Source organism: Falco cherrug, chromosome 10, assembly GCF_023634085.1.
Source record: "Falco cherrug isolate bFalChe1 chromosome 10, bFalChe1.pri, whole genome shotgun sequence".
NCBI lineage: Eukaryota > Metazoa > Chordata > Aves > Falconiformes > Falconidae > Falco > Falco cherrug.
The window spans coordinates 27,797,896-27,813,897 of record NC_073706.1 but is presented as its reverse complement, the minus strand read 5'-3'; the positions used below and the strand labels follow the sequence as shown (position 1 = coordinate 27,813,897).

At 38.8% G+C, this 16,002-nt stretch overlaps 1 long non-coding RNA gene across 1 annotated transcript in view; it reads right to left on the bottom strand.

Moving 5' to 3' along the window:
• The window catches only part of LOC114016801 (uncharacterized), a 151,882-nt gene that overhangs the window by 77,672 nt on the left and 58,208 nt on the right, over positions 1-16,002 (bottom strand). Inside the window, exon 3 of the long non-coding RNA XR_003561474.2 lies at positions 11,986-12,073. This is a non-coding gene — a long non-coding RNA (uncharacterized LOC114016801). The remainder of the gene's footprint in view (positions 1-11,985; positions 12,074-16,002) is intronic.

The following is a 16,002-nucleotide window of genomic DNA, read 5'->3' as shown; positions in this document are numbered from 1 at the left end:
GCAATTTTTCTTGGTAACACTGCAGAGAGCAGCTACACGACGCCCTACCTACGGCTTTACAGTAGGTAAGGGCCCTGCAGTCCTACCGCTGAAGGAAGAGCTAGGGAAATGCACTTCAGAGGAGCAGAATTTTAATGGAAAAGTAGTAGGTCTGTATTTCTCCATAGTGCATCTACTTGTAGCCTGCCTCTGCCCAACATTGCTAACCTGCGAAGGCCACCCCCCTGCCACTGCCTATGCTTGCTTGTGGAGGGAGAACAGCATCATCTGCTCCCCTACCTTGTGAAGGACAAAGCTGACAACCACCACACAGCCAGCTGGATGAAAGGGGGTTAATTTCCGATTTACTCCTCTGTGTGCTCATGTACAGAGAGGATAATAGTTACCTCACAGCAGTATTGTTCAATTTCTGAATATATTATGGTACCTTAGTACCCATAATGTCACGTGGATATACTACTCCAAGACACTCCTCAGTACATCTTGGGTGCTGTTCACAGATGAACATCAAATGCATTCCTGCCCAAAAGTAATTAAAATAATGACTAATGATTCTTCTCAGTTCCTCTCAGCACAACATAGACAGATTTTGCCATTGTCAGATACTTCCTCCCTTTTTTGTCAATGAAAGCAGCGGGACAGAGAGGTACCTAGCATTGTTTGTGAGCTCCTTAGCCCAGCATCTCAGGCTGCACTGACTGCAGATGCTCCAGAGGGAACAGATCCCATTTACCTCCTGAGGAGACTGACCACTTGAAACCCAGCTGAAGAATTGGAGGAGACCAAAAATGAGTTTCCTTTGGTGACCCCTCCCCCTCAGCTGCAAGTACTTACAATAACTTCTAAGAAGCTGCAAGACAAAAGACTCTGAAGGCAAGTATGTAGGAGTGAGGATGGGTTAGCTTTTATCATTCTAACAGTACATGAATAACATGGTGGTGATGAACTAACAGCCTGCTTGAAGAGATTGCTTTTAAGATATGCATAGGCTCTATCTGACGCTCCTGGTACGCCACCCAGAACACCACCCAGTGAACACACACTGCACCTTCTACAAAGGAGAAACAAGAAACGGAGGCATGTTTGTTTGCTAGGTCCTGCCTGGGTTGCTATAACTGTGCCAATTTCTGATGATGATGATGTCTTGATGCTACATGGCACTTACACAGTCAGGCAATAAGCAGCAGTCCCAAGCCAAGCTTTACAGTGGGATATTGATCCTAGTTTTTAAAAAGCCAGATTTGAAATTACAGTAACAGCCAAAGTTTAAAAAAAGTGAACTGGTTTAAAATTGACTCATACCTCTTAGAATGTGAAGGATATATTAATTTATTTCATCTGATTGAAACAGAGGCTTGCCTAATTTACAAAGCTTTTCAGGTCATACCGTGTTTTCTTTACTGTAATTAAAAAAAAAAAGTCCAAAGTGGTGACAGAAGTCACACAGCAGGCCTCCAATCAAATAAATCTCACAGCATAAGGATTCCTGTTCTTAATTCAAAGACATGAAAAATGGGAATGCTTTGGATGGAGAGGACTTATCTACTCAGGTATAAAGAGACAGAGTTTTCATAAACTCCAAAATTACTGTTCATGTATGCTATACACGTCAAATGCAGTTAGAAATACACATCTTCCTCTTTAGAGCTAAGGCCAGTGGTCTGGTCTTCCATTCTTAGCCTAAAACCACCCCAAAATGATTATATTATCTTCACTAGAAGTAACTCAAAGCACTTAATCAAAGCAATGACTACCTATCTAATGCTATTTTCTATCTTTTTGCATGAAAGAGTTCTATAAATAAATTATTTGCAGTTGGAGAAGTATAATTAGTAATATACTAAAGACCTCGGTTTCTGGAAAGATATTTAAACAGCTGAACTAATTGGAGAAAAGACAACAAATCAGTGCACATAAGCTTTGCATGCAAGTAGGAGAATGAGTCTTTTTTTTTTTTTTTTTTTTTTTTTTTTTTTTTTGTATAGCCATGCTTTAAACACTGATCAAAATTCTACAGTCCTTACACAGATAAAACTGACTCTGAAACCTTGACCTGGAAATGCACAATCTAGCCAGAGACATATTTTCCACAAGTCCACAAAACAAACCTTACATTTATTTTTATGTGTGAAGGAGAACAAATTGAAGTTGGTAATTCTTTCCTGAAATTAATGGCAATTATTTTCCAAGACACAGAAGCAAACAAGGCGATGCAAATTATGTTTTGAGTCTTCTCACTCAGAACATGTTATTCTGAATAGTGTCAAATCAGAACCATAGCTGTATAATAGCATTTTCAATATTTTCTTTTATCATTAACATGGTTTTATCAAAATGAAAATACTTAAAGACTCATCCATTTTCCATACTCTCATTGCTTACTTACTGTCTAAACAGAATGAAGGACAAGAGACAAGCATTTTCATTTTCCTGCTTGCATCTAGATCAAAGCTACAAAGTGCTAGCTTCTGTGAGATATTTTACAGACACCAAATCTTTTCTACCTTCATCACAAACTTATGAAAAATACTACAAACGTTAAGGTTGGAGGGTGAGGGTGGGGGAAGGGAAATAATTAGCACCCCTAAAATATGCAAAATACCTTTAATTCTAAGGTGTAGAATATGCTTTTAAGACATGTAGGTAATTTTTTGTATGATTCCTTTAAGTTAATTAAAATAGATTCAGTGATTCCAAAGCCTAATTTACAACAGGTAGCATCCAACACACACATACGTGTGTCCACCTATGTGCAGAGTGTTTTTCTGGACTGATGTTTCTGCCGTTTTACCTCTCCATCCCCTCGACTGCTGGGGCTTCCAGGTCTCTCTCAGAGGGTGGCAGGCCAGCCAGCGCTTCCTGATGGAGCACATGCACAATGGCAGGAGGGGGACGCCTTTGTCTGCCTGTCACTGAGAAGCTGTGAAGCTACAGAAGATCATTCCAGATGCACTGGAATGCTTTCACACATTCTTTTGCTTTTTGTTTCCTTAAAAGTCATGTTATAAGATAACAAAGCCTGCACACTCACAAGGGCAAAAGCCTAGTGATGTTATTTTTTAAGTGGCCACCTAATGCTTAAATGAGGGCACAGAGCAACACCCCACTGTGTAACCAGCTGCAAAGCCTTCCTGTCCTGAATCAGGGTTTTCAAGTGTCACACACTTCTGCTTTTAGTGTGTTTTCAGACCACAACAGTCAGCACTCGATCATCCCTCTTCAGTTTACTTCTTTCAATATACATTCACCTACAAGTAAACTTTGAGCAAGTAGAATTTACTACCTTGTCTTTACTACTTGCGGCTCCATAGGAATTAAGGCATTAAAGGAATTGCTATCCATAAACATGCAATGACGGCTAGGTAAGTTACAGTTCTGTGCAAGTATCATCCTCCAACCTTATTTGCCAATCATCAAGAAAGAAATACAGCTCAGCTATAATACGTGAGCCATAAAAATGCCCACAGCCATTCAGGAGAAAAATACAGGCTTTGATCAGACCTACTCTTCAAAAGTAATGGAGGAAGAAGGAACCTACATTTGCAACTACATCTGTTGAAGCGATTCATCCTTAGAGTTCAACCACAATATATTTTTGCTTATTTCTCTTTTAAGGGCGATCTTCACAGCCTTCCAAGTCAATCCAGTCAGACTTAAAGGACTGACAGCTCTTCAAGGCCTCCAACAGAGAAGACTCAACCCGTCAGATGTAAAGGGCATCTGAATCAGCCCTTGCAACATCTCCAAGTTTTAAAGAAAAGTTGTTTTCATTCCGTTTGGTCCTGCAAGCCTGGCTTTAACAGCAAAAACCAGATCCACGCCAACAATAATTTATTCCCTTTTCAAAAAGGTAAAATTATGCTGTAAATGTATGTGTAAAAGCCTACGTTTAGCTGGATGGAAAACACCAGCTTAATTCCTTCTAAAATAGAAAGAGAATGGACAGAAACCAGGACCTCTGCCAAGTTTTCTCCACAGTCCTGTAGCAGCTTAATCATTCACAGCGATATAGCTCAACATCATCGATTTGATACACTGCTGACTCAAGGAAAGGATGCTAGAGAAACCAACTGAAACTTGATTTTAACATTCAGGTGTTCAGTTTCTGTTAACAAGGAAAGGTCAGCAAACCAAACCCATTTTGTCTCTTGGAGGCAAAGCACAGCTTTCTTGAAGCTTATGAAACGTCTTCCACAGCTTCTAGATGAAGTGTGTTCAAGTCATTTAAACCATACCATCTTGAAAGAGGAATCCCTGCATATGGTGGAAATAGAAGAGATGAAAGCAGTACGATTTCACCTAACATCAGAGCACTTGACATCCAACAGCCTTTGAAGATCAAGGGTCAGTCACTGCGGAAGCACAGTGAACAAAGAAATACAGACAATTAATAATCTGCAGTTCTTCAAGCTACTGCAAAATATCAGGCAACTAATATAACAGTGTGACTAACAAGTGCATTTTGCTCCTCCCCACCCCCCCAAACTCTGACATCCCTTCTAGATTTCAGTATTTCTGGCTTGGTCCTGATGGCTCTGTTGCTGAAGTTTGCATTGCCTGTTTAGGAGGACAATATGCCTTTTAAAGCATAAAGCACTATCCCAGAATCCTTAAGGAAGTATAAAGCCTTGCCACTTTTGTATTTCCAAATAGGAAGGTTGCATCCATCGTGGCTTTTTAGTTGCTGCAGTTATAATTAAGATGTTTGACATCAGATGCAAGGAAACCCCTAGATCTATAGTATTCTCTGTTTTCATTCTCAGCTATACAAGTCAGAGGACCTGAGGCCTGCTAAATGCCTTTTCACAAGGTTTAAAGGGGCCATACAAGTATACAGGTGTTACATATGGAACATCTTCACATAGATTACCAGTAACTTCTGTGTATTTCTGCAGTACTTCAGCTTGTCCTTCCCTTCATTGAAAACGAGTGCTGACAAAGATGTGAGAGGGAGAAGCATCTCCACTAGGACCCATAGCAGGTACATACTAGGATCCAAGGTCATCCTTAGACCTAGGATCCGAGTCCCTCAACTTACAGCCATACTGATTCTGCTTGAGCACAGAATGAATTAAATGATGATAAAAGTCTCAAGCCACACAACAGAATATATGTGCTCGCTGGGATCCAAACACGGGAGGAGGCATGGCTGTAGGGGTGGCCACAGTCTTGTCCTGCTGGAACACTGATCACCCCACCATGACAGCTGTACCTGAAGGACTTAGTGTTGCTGACAGCTGAGGGGGCTGTGTGAAGCTTAGCTTTGATCCAGCATGTGAGAGCGCGTAAGTTGATTTCTTGGATTTCCTGTCCACCCCCCAGCCAGCAGACTTAGGAACTACCAACTTTCATTCAAAGGTCACCTAGGGGCTACAGTACCCAGCAGTCTAAGCACCCCATCAGAAAGGGGATTCACACCTCTTCTCAGAGTAAACACACATGAGATTCTCCAAATAAAAATCCCATTTTTCAAACATGGGGCACATGTTTTCCAGTGGAGGCCTCAGCAATCAAGACCTTCCACCAGCCCAGCGATCTGCCTTCAAAGCCTGCAAATGTTTCATCTTCTCTCAGAGAGCTTTTTTTCCGAAGTGATACACTTTTCCAGATGCAAGAAGGGCAATATTGGAAATTCAGAGGTGTCAATACCGTAGAGTATCAAATAAAACACCCTAGGGCTCGATGAAAAATAAAATTCCTTCCCACTTGGAAGAAAACGAGTTTTGTCATCATCCATTCCCCACCCCACTTATATACTTGTTAATTAATGGAGTTGGTGTAAGTTATTTATATGTAAACAGCTGGAGCAAGAACAACTTCAGCTTCAGGCAACATGGGGAAGATTCAACTGGCAGCACTGGTCATGAGAAGAAAGGTCAGGGTGGAGCCCTGCCACCCTTCGGGCAGAGAGGGCTGTACGTGCTGCCCTTGCAAGGGCTACTCCATACATCCCCAGTTCAGAGGCATCTGGCACACAAGCTATCGCAGCCAGCAGTGGAACACACATGCAAGAATACTCAAAGATGGACTCTTTGTAAGGAGAACTATAACTAACTTGTGACACGCATTACTCCATCAAAAGAGAACTGGAATTATCTCAGGAAAGGAAGGAACACAGCCTATAGGTAGTTGCAGTGTTTAGCCTACCTATGTATTATAGAAGGGCAGAATTAGTCCAACATGTTACATTACTGGATGTGCAATAGATAGTTTCTGAAAGTTTGCTCTAAGTAAATGATCAGCTATTGTTTTTCTGCTCTTCAAAACAGTCATGACTAGCAGTTACGTGTTGTCTACACAAGGACACCACTAGTCTTTGCTTAGTCAAAAAGTAAAGGAAGCTCTGACATCTGCTTGCTCTGCACCACAATACAATCTTATAGTTTATTATTTTCTGAACAGTATTCAATATTTGTCTTATAAATAAAATAATAATTGTATAACAATGTGTTACATATACTGAGGCTGCACTCACAGCAGCCTGTCACGGAGTCCAGCTGAAGAGCAGCAAAGAAACCCACCAGCATCTCATGAGCTAGCATCACTTGCTTGCAATTGTGGTGTCCTCTAAGACACACTAACTAGATGACAGTAAGAATCTGATTCCTAATCACTTTTAATAAAATTTGAGACAAAATGACTCTGCTTTGAAAGGCTGCTTTCTTCCCCTCTCTCCAGAGAAAACATTAGTCCCTAGGACAGAATCAGCCTTCATTTATGGGTTAAATTACACTTTTAAATATGGCCTCACCAAGGGGTACATTTCTTTGTGCTTGAAGGCAGAGAAAGTCATGCACAGAAGGCAACACGAACACCACTGGCTGAGCTGTAAGAGAGTCACAGCTTTGCTCCTCTGCCCCGGTTTGCTCAGGGACTGGGGGAAGCACATAACGTGTCTGATGCAGTTATGCAAGAGCTAGAGAAACATTTTATTCATCCTTTTCCCTGTGCTTCTCAGCCACACTCAAAGACATCAGCCTGTTTGCACAAGTTCAGTCCTGCCACTTTTTACAGCGAGTTGAAAATCTGAAAGAGGTGGTAGGGGAAAATCAAATTTAGGGTGCTATTTTTCAGCTATTTTATACTACCAGTTCTGCAGGTCATTCAGCTGAAGTGGCGGCGAGTTCTGTAGTGGATGCTTTTATCTAGACAGTGGGATTTTAAAGATCTTTATATGACTTGGATGCATTACTGTTATGAATTGTAAAGGTCAAAACGCACACTTTATGAGAATGTTCCCAACAGAAAAGATGTTGCATTTCTGGCCTAGAGAAACAGTTGTAAAACATACACCATAGAGCCTACAAATGGCAAAACCATGACTAATAAAACTTGGTCTGAAAAACAAAAGTTTGTTTTAATTTCTATCCCATATCAAAACCCTTTCTAAAATGTAATCATTATCAGACATTGTCTGGGTACTAGTACAGTCAAATGGAAGATTCTGTAAAACAAGATGGAAGTTTTTCTGGTTTTGGCTGTTTTGTCTTCGTGGTTGTTTTGGGCTTTTTTTTTTTTTTTAATGGGGGTAGGGTTTTGGTTTTTTATTTTTTTTGTCTGTTGTAGTGTTGTGCTTTTGGGGGGCAGGGGTGTGTGTGTGTGTTGATTTTGTTTTGTTTTTAAAACAGGTTTCAAATCAGCGCTAGAGGTTTTAAAACCTAGCCTTCAATTTTGGTTATCCAGTAAATGCTGTACATGGCCATTAGCAAACCACCTGAATTGCCTACCTCAGTTTCCCTGTATTTAAAAGAGATATAATTAAAACATTTCTGAACGATACTGCAAGAATCACTTAATGAAGCTTAATTTAGCTGATGAATTCATCAGGAATCACATAATGAAGCATAATTGATAGTTAAGCAGCTTCTTGATATTTGAAAATGTCTTTACTAGCATATGGTATTGTTATTTTAATTGTTAATGATAATTTCTCTGGGGCAGTTTGGTAAAAACTATTCAGCCAAATTAACTACTAGTTGGAAAGTCACCAGTATTTCTGCAGTGCAGACTTTCTGGTATGTTACCTCAGTGGTTACTTAAAACATGCAGCAGTCCACTCTAAACACACATTGTAGCGTGGTTTAATACTGTATTTGAATTACCTTTGCCTGGAATCTCAAGTTGTCTTTCACAACTGAAAAAAACCTAACAATTGTAAAAAAACCCCAAACGTTGGCTAGGTGCCTTCATTGCTGGGGGAGAGGGGAGAGACTGAATGGTGGTGCTTTTCAAGCTGACATGCTGTCCTTTCTCAGTACGACAAGAATACCAGCCTACACCCATCTACTGTTGTGTTTTACTTAAAATACTAGGCAAGGAGAGAGACTTTTGTGTCATAGAAAACTATTTTGGAATATTCTACATCACCACCAGTGCCCACTTTTGTAGGGCAGAAACATGTTGTTCTCATGCCCCAAACATCAAAAGCACAGAAATGGGACATACAACATCCAAATTGCACTATCAGTGTCAGGGTCTAATCAGGGTAAAAGAAAACCCACCAGAAATGCAGAACAAATGGTATAACAGAGGTCCCAACATCAGAGATTTTGCTTCAGAGCTCTTCCAAGCCCCACCTCTCATAATTTATGTTCCTCTTACAGCAGTCATTAGCAGCACACTCTCAGTATAAGGTAATATACTCAGGGGGTTAAACTATTACTTCACCAGCATAGCTATAACACTTGTGGCTTCAGACTTGCTTAATCTCAAAAATGTTTCTTCTATCCAGCTCCTCACTGCTGCTCTCTATGTAAATATTCATAAAAATGTGCCTATTCACTCAACCAAAGTTTTGCTTGGATAGGTCATGTCCAAAACCCGTGACCAGAACCATCTCATTTTGAATATTTAAAAAAAATAAATAAAAAAAATATCCACAAGTATTTGCTTTGAAAGTTACATTCCTTGATCTAGAAGTTTTTCCCGGCCAAATGAGAAAGAGATAAAAGTAGCTCAAATAAATACCACATCTGTCAACTTTCAGTGGTTTTCTTCCCCATTAGAAATTAACCACATAGGAAGTGACATAAGGCTCTTGTGTTTTGCACTCCTTAATAGGCCTCAATAAACTATGAAAGGTTTCTTCACTGATTTTCCCCTGCTTGGCTTTTCTTTGGCTTTCTGTACTGGAACCTGAGGCTACCACTGCACTGTGCCAAGTATAACCACAGGATCCCACAGCCCCACACAGCGCCCTGTCATCTCGTGGGAGAACATACTAAATTCAATCAGAAGCAAGAACACTCTCAGGCCTAGATTTCTGGCCCCACACAAGCATCCCTTTCTATTATGAGATCACAGACTGCAGACAGGCAGCAGAAGAAGGTGACAGCTATGATTGTTCCTCCTACCATCACCATTTATATGTGCCAGAGATCACAGGAACCATTACAGGCTGTAACAAGCGAGCACCATCAGAACACTGATCCAACACACTACCAAATTCAAAAATCTTCAAGTCATGTAATGAAAATAAAAGGGAAACAGTCCAGTGGTTTAGAAATATTTTGCAAATAGAACTGAAGCATGATTTAAGCAATTAGGTTTTGTTTTATCTTTTGCTGAAGAGCTGCATATCAATTGCATTTCTACTTTTGCTCGAGGTGGGAATGTCTGGCCTTACACAGCAGTCCGTTACAGTTTCAGTTAGTAAAATTCAAGCTGACCATACTGGTACAAGTATTTAATTTTATATCTCAACCCAAGCTTCTAATTAATCATTTAAATCCTAGGAAATGGTGTCATCCTAAGCTTCCTAACAACTGACAGAATGCAATAAAGTATTACCTTATGTAACCTGAATGAAAGCAGTCCAAAGGTCTGCTTTCTTCAGGTCATATCTATGCACTTTTTTTTTTTTTTTTTGGTTGGAACTCGACATGTATCAGCATGCTTGCAGGTAATTTTCAGGGGATAAGCAGTTCTTTGGAAACAATGGCAATAAAATAATCTATAATTCATAGCCGGGATTATAGAGGAGGTTGGGAGAATACAGTAGAGACCCAAACTGGTTCATGTACTCCACCTAAAAACCTGACACACAACTAGAGAATTCTTGGCTTCTTATTAAACAGTTTCTCAGCAGTTGCCTTTCACTGGCACAAACCAGAGCTCTAGAGACACGGTTCAGCTATCATCCAACCAGTTTTTCACATTTTGGCCTTCCTTGTATTCTCTACAAGGATCTTTGTTTGAATTCCTTGGTTGACCCTAGAGATGTCATGTGAAAATATCACAAAAGTTTCCCACTGTTGAAGTAGTAATTTGAAATTACATATGTTTCCCAGGATGATCTAGATCATTCAGGAGGCATGAAATTGCAGTTTAAAGCTACCACTTACTTGACCGTATTTGTTCAAATACCTGGAAATGTACACTTGAGACTGCAAAAAGGTATGAGAACTTCCTTTCCCTTTCCACAGGAATCTGACACAAAACTATCCCCTCAAAAATAATAAATAATAGTTATCTGGAACATATTTCACTGTATTAAGAAAATCCCAACTTTAGGCTTGATTTTGGTTCACCTCCAACTTCTCCCAAACAAACATCACAACCTAGCAAAGCTGCGATTGTCAATGAACCGGAGCCACGAAGGAGCCCCTTAGCAAGTTCTTAGATGTAACACAACCTATAAATGAACTCAGTGTACCATAACGAACTGAGCCATGTATTAAAATACATCTGGCTTGTAAAATTCAGAGCAAGTGCTGTCCAAGGCATGTAGTTATTCCATTCCTCAAAAGATTCTCAGGCAACATTACTGAATGGAAGTGTCAAAACACCAGTGCCTTCTGGCAGTGTGTGCAGATTTCTCACTTTACATCCCACTAAAATCACAAATCTCTGGGCTAAGCATGAACAATGGATAAGGGAATTCAAAAGCAGGGTTTTCATATGCATATATGAATGATATGCAGAAAATGGGTCCAAAAGAGGTTTAAGGTTTTAATTGGGCTGCCCACACCCATTCTTTTCAGGTGCAGTCAACTCACACCTAACTAATGAAGAGGTAACAAGTTCCTGAAGATCTTCAATGGAAGCTCCCCAACCCAGCAATCATTCCAGTACTACACTACTTTTGAAGTTAACAAAACCTTTCCTGATGTTTAACCTGTTACTCTTCTAGCCACTTAAGGCTAATAACAGAAAAAAGTATTTCAGATGAAACTGTAGGAACATTTAATGGAGCAGAGGATTACTTTACATCAGCTGCAGATGACATCTACTTAAACATCCCCATTTGTCTTTTTTTTTTTTCCTCCAAAAAGATGATATTGACCACTATTTGCATCACAGTCCACCAGAAGCCCCAGCAATTTTTAATGCATTTTTTCCTATGGAATGACCATCTAACTATTCCTTTCTAATCTGCATAATCTGATAATTGTTCTTAATTAATTTTCTTTTATTTTCCTCAATATTATTTTAGTACACAGCTTTCAAAGCTATCGCCATTTTTCAAATTGATTGTAGCGTAGCATCACCTGCCAATACAATATGCTCCCTTTTTATTTTACCATCCCTATCAGCAAGGAAAGCATGAAATTGTACTCAACCCAAAAGTGCAAACCCTGCGTAAATGCCATTAAAACAACTTTCTCTTTTGACAGAGGATCACTGACAGCAGTTTCTTGAACACGCTTTACCAGCCAACTAGTACATGCATTTCAGAATTGTCTCAGCAAGTCCATGTAACAAATGAGATGCTGCCTGATAAGCATGCAGGATGATATGAAAAACCTTACATGGTACCAGCCAGACCTTCGTTATCCATGCCACCTGTAACATTTTCCTAGAGGAAGTAAAGTTGGTTTCAAATGATTAGTTTTGGACAAGTCTGTCTGGATAATTACAATCTTCTTACCCTACAACTGCTGTCAGATCTTTTGAGAAACTAGTATTTGTCAAACCAATTTAGACTGGGTAATGCAAAACACCCTGTCACGTATGTCAGGCAACAAGAGTTCATGAAATGCTCACCTCTCAACACTTGCTTCTGATGACCCTGCTCTCATCTTCATCTTCTTGTCCTGATCTGGAATTCCCGAATGCCAACAGAATGACTGCCCTGGAAAAGACAAAGCAAAACAGAAAATAAAACAATTTTATTCTTGCAAATACATCTGCATTTTATATCAACCTACTGCCTGCAGACCTTGTTATCTTGCCCATGGTTTGTCAGCACGTCTTTCAGTTTTAAGCTCCTCAAGGCCAAACACAGCCCGCTTTATCCTGTGTTTACTCACAATAATGTACTATGCCTCCTGTAATGGCTTGACCACTAATTGAAGCTGTAGTTCCTGTTGTCACAGAGGTAATAGAGTGCAGTCCTTCTAAATCCAAATTGCTTTCAATTGCTACACATGGTGCAAACATAGACATTACAAATGGTAGCCCATACAGAAGCTAGACTCTCTGTGACTTTAAAACTTTAATGTTTTAAAGCCCAATTTTGTAAAGCGATTGGCAACACTTTTCTCGTTAACTAGTACACAAAGGCAATCATAGAGAATACATGTTTTACAACCGTGTTTTAATAATCTGTATCACCAACCCTTTCCCCATGCACACAGCATTTGTATTTAGCAAAGATGAAACAAATTTAATCCACTTTTTGCTGACGTAATGACTTTGACTTTGTCTTATGTTATGCTTTGACCAAAATAATGTTTAAATGACCATTTTGTTAAATGTATTTTTTCCACTTCAGCAGAATATTTCATGGAGGAAAAGAAACCAAACCAAACCACCACCCTACTCTGATTTTTTTTACTATTATTATTTTAGAGACCCCCAAATCCTGATTTTCCTAGTAGGGCTGTTGCGTTGCATTAAAACTACCCTCCCTTAAATTACACCTCAGGCTTGATTCATCACTTCAGTAATGGTTTCAGGTGCAGAAAGTCAGTCTTGCTATCCAAATCCCTCTGAATACAAAGCCTCAAAAAAACATTTGCCACATGTCCCACCCACTGATTTGTTCTGCTTTTGTCAGTTCATGCTGCTTCTGACAGACATATGTCCTGATTTGTTTGTTAGTGCTCCCAAGATGAGCAAAAAAGATAGAAAATTATTACACATAATTAACTAACAAATATTTTGCCTAAGGGGGGAAATTAAGTAAAACCTGCACTCATACCACACCTTAAAAAGCTTGTGACAGCAATGAATTAGATTCAGACTTTGTCATAAACCAACTGTGAGCTGACAAAAAAAATATTATCCTAAATATATTTTATAATAATAATACACTGTACAGATGTATGAGTTCATATTTAATTATTTAAAACTGTAAATTAAACGCTGCTCTGGCCTTTGAAAGCCAAAACCACCTACTCTTGACACAGCAAGAGAACGCAGTATCTTTCACTGCATAACTGTGCTGGGGTATTGGAAAACTTTGTAGTCTAGCTGAATAATTAAGTGTCTTTTCAAGCTTCCATAGTATCCCTTTTCTGAGACTCTCAAGCAAATCAAATGTCTGCTAACTAAAGTTCTTGGCTCATTCTGAAATCAGCATTTTATCCAGTGTGAATGGGGCAAAACAAACAGCAGAGGTTTTCTGGTTTGCCCAGGATCACAGAGAGTTAATGGCAGAGCTGGTGCAGTCAGAGTTCCTGTCCTACTTGTACTCTCCTGTTCTAACCACAGGACCACACACCCACATCACCCCATAAACCTGCTGCACTCACAGCAAAGAAACATGACTTTAATGAAAACATATTTTCAGGATAAGCTTACGTCTCCTCTATACAACCAATACCATGGCTCAGAACAACCGTGTAACCCCACTAAACTTTTGCTTTCAGATTTAGAGTCATCACTAGGCTTTTTAACCTCTTTGCATTGCTGTTAAAAATATAATAATTGAAAACTGACATTTCCACCTAGATTGTTCATGAACAATTATACAAATACACAGCCAATAGAGGGATCAAAGCAAGCGAGCTGGGGTGGCAAGATTCCTCAGCTTTGTTTTTTGGTGTTTTTTGGTGTTTGGGTTTGTTGGCTTTTTTTTTTTTGGTGTGTTTTTTTTGTTCTTGTTGTTTGTTTTTTTTCCCCCCCTAAACAGCTTTGATTTCACTATTTCTGCTACAGCAGATTTAAATTTACTTTGCCTTTTGCTTGCATGAGTGTTTCACAAGTGGCAATGTTAAAACCAAAGAATAAAACACCTCCCAAAGAATTATTTCAAAATGAAACAAAACATTTTAAAATTAACTAAGTGTATAGGGAGTCACAAGGACTAGTCAGAGAATATGCAGAGCTAGTAATATCCACTGGTTAAGACCCTAAGCTAGGTCACTTAACCATTTGAGTTCCTTTGTTTTTTTAATTAAGTGGAAACAATTAATCAAAGAATATACAGTTAGGATTTCACAAAAGGTTATCCCATCAGTGGCTCTGAAATCTTGTTACATATGGCTTGATGAAATTGCTAAATGTTATGTTCCTAGTAACCTATAGGATCATTTTTTCCCTCTCTACAAAGAGCATATACTAGACATCATTTAAATCCTACTTAAGACATTAAAACAGGATTTAAGTGGGATTTTAAGGAGGAAAAAACCCCCTCAAGTAGGTCTTTTAAACCAGGATAAATTTAATCCGTAGCTCCTAGCAGCACATGAGGACAAACACACCACAATTTTTCTACGCTTGCCCTATGAGTACAGAATACAAAATGCACACCAAGTGAAAACCTCTGTGATTTCCACAACTATTATTTCAGTCACTGCCCAGACAACTAGGCAATGTGGTTATTTCCAGTCTGCTTCAGCACATTCATGAAATAAAGAGATAAAAAAAAAACCAAGCCAAAAAGCACCAGGAACCTAGCCTCAAACTACAGAGCCCTGGCAGAACAAGCTGTAATATCAACAATTATTTTAAGGTAAATACATTCAATTCCTAATACAATTTATACCTATTAAAATTAGCTTTGTGTCCAAAAAAAAAGGGGGAGCACTCACAATGTTATGGTTTTCATGTTTGTTCACCCAAACCCTATGCTTCTGGTATCTATTAACTATTTTCTGTAAAGGTTACCAGGAACCAACAAAAATCCTATTGGGTGAGGTTTGTACACAGACAGTAGTAAGTACATTCAATTATAATAGATTTTTAATAAACTGAACAATAAAACATGGTCATTAAGTGAGTTTCTATCTTAAGATATTTCTAGAAAAAGTACACAGATACTCTTCCTCCTTGTTTTGCTGTTCATACATTAAAAAGCTAAGTGCAAAAAAAAAAATAATTACAACTGACAGTAATTTCCGTCTCATGTTGACTCAGGAAACATGGAGCCCAACTCATACAAATTTATTCTCAATTCATTATGTAAGAGTGAAGTAATCTGTTCTTAGGTATTCTTGCACTGACTGAGGGTCAGTTTTATTTTTAATTTAACTACCCACCCTGGCTATATAATAAATCTTACATAAACAAACCCAGACAGTAGGATTAAAGGATAAACATAACTAATGCTCAGATCCAGAATCTGTGATGAATGAGGAAAAAAAAAAGCCAAACAAAAACCTAAAATATGCACCATACACACACACTGCCTTTAATTTTGCAACCTGTCTAAAATTTATCATTTTCCTTCTAAAAACTGACCCGTCTCTAAATACACTTCAGCTGATTTTGAGCTTGTTGTTTGGGGTTTTTTTTCCATTATCACCTAATAGGATTTTTCTTTTTTCAAAATATAGCTGTACAGGAGAACATTAACAGTAAATGGGTTGCTATGAGAATTCTTGAGTTTATAGCTTCTGTGTTCAAGACTATCTGCAGGGAAAATCATTCCTAGGTTTGCTAAGCACAACGAAAGGACCAATTACATTGCAAAGCACTTGGAAAACATATACATGATATTTTCTGCAATTCCAATATAGAAAATTATATTTCAGATTGCACTACAGCGGTCGGTTTGGGAAAAATGCTTAATATTTGGGAATGCTAAACAGAGAAAATAGTGAGAAATTCTAAACC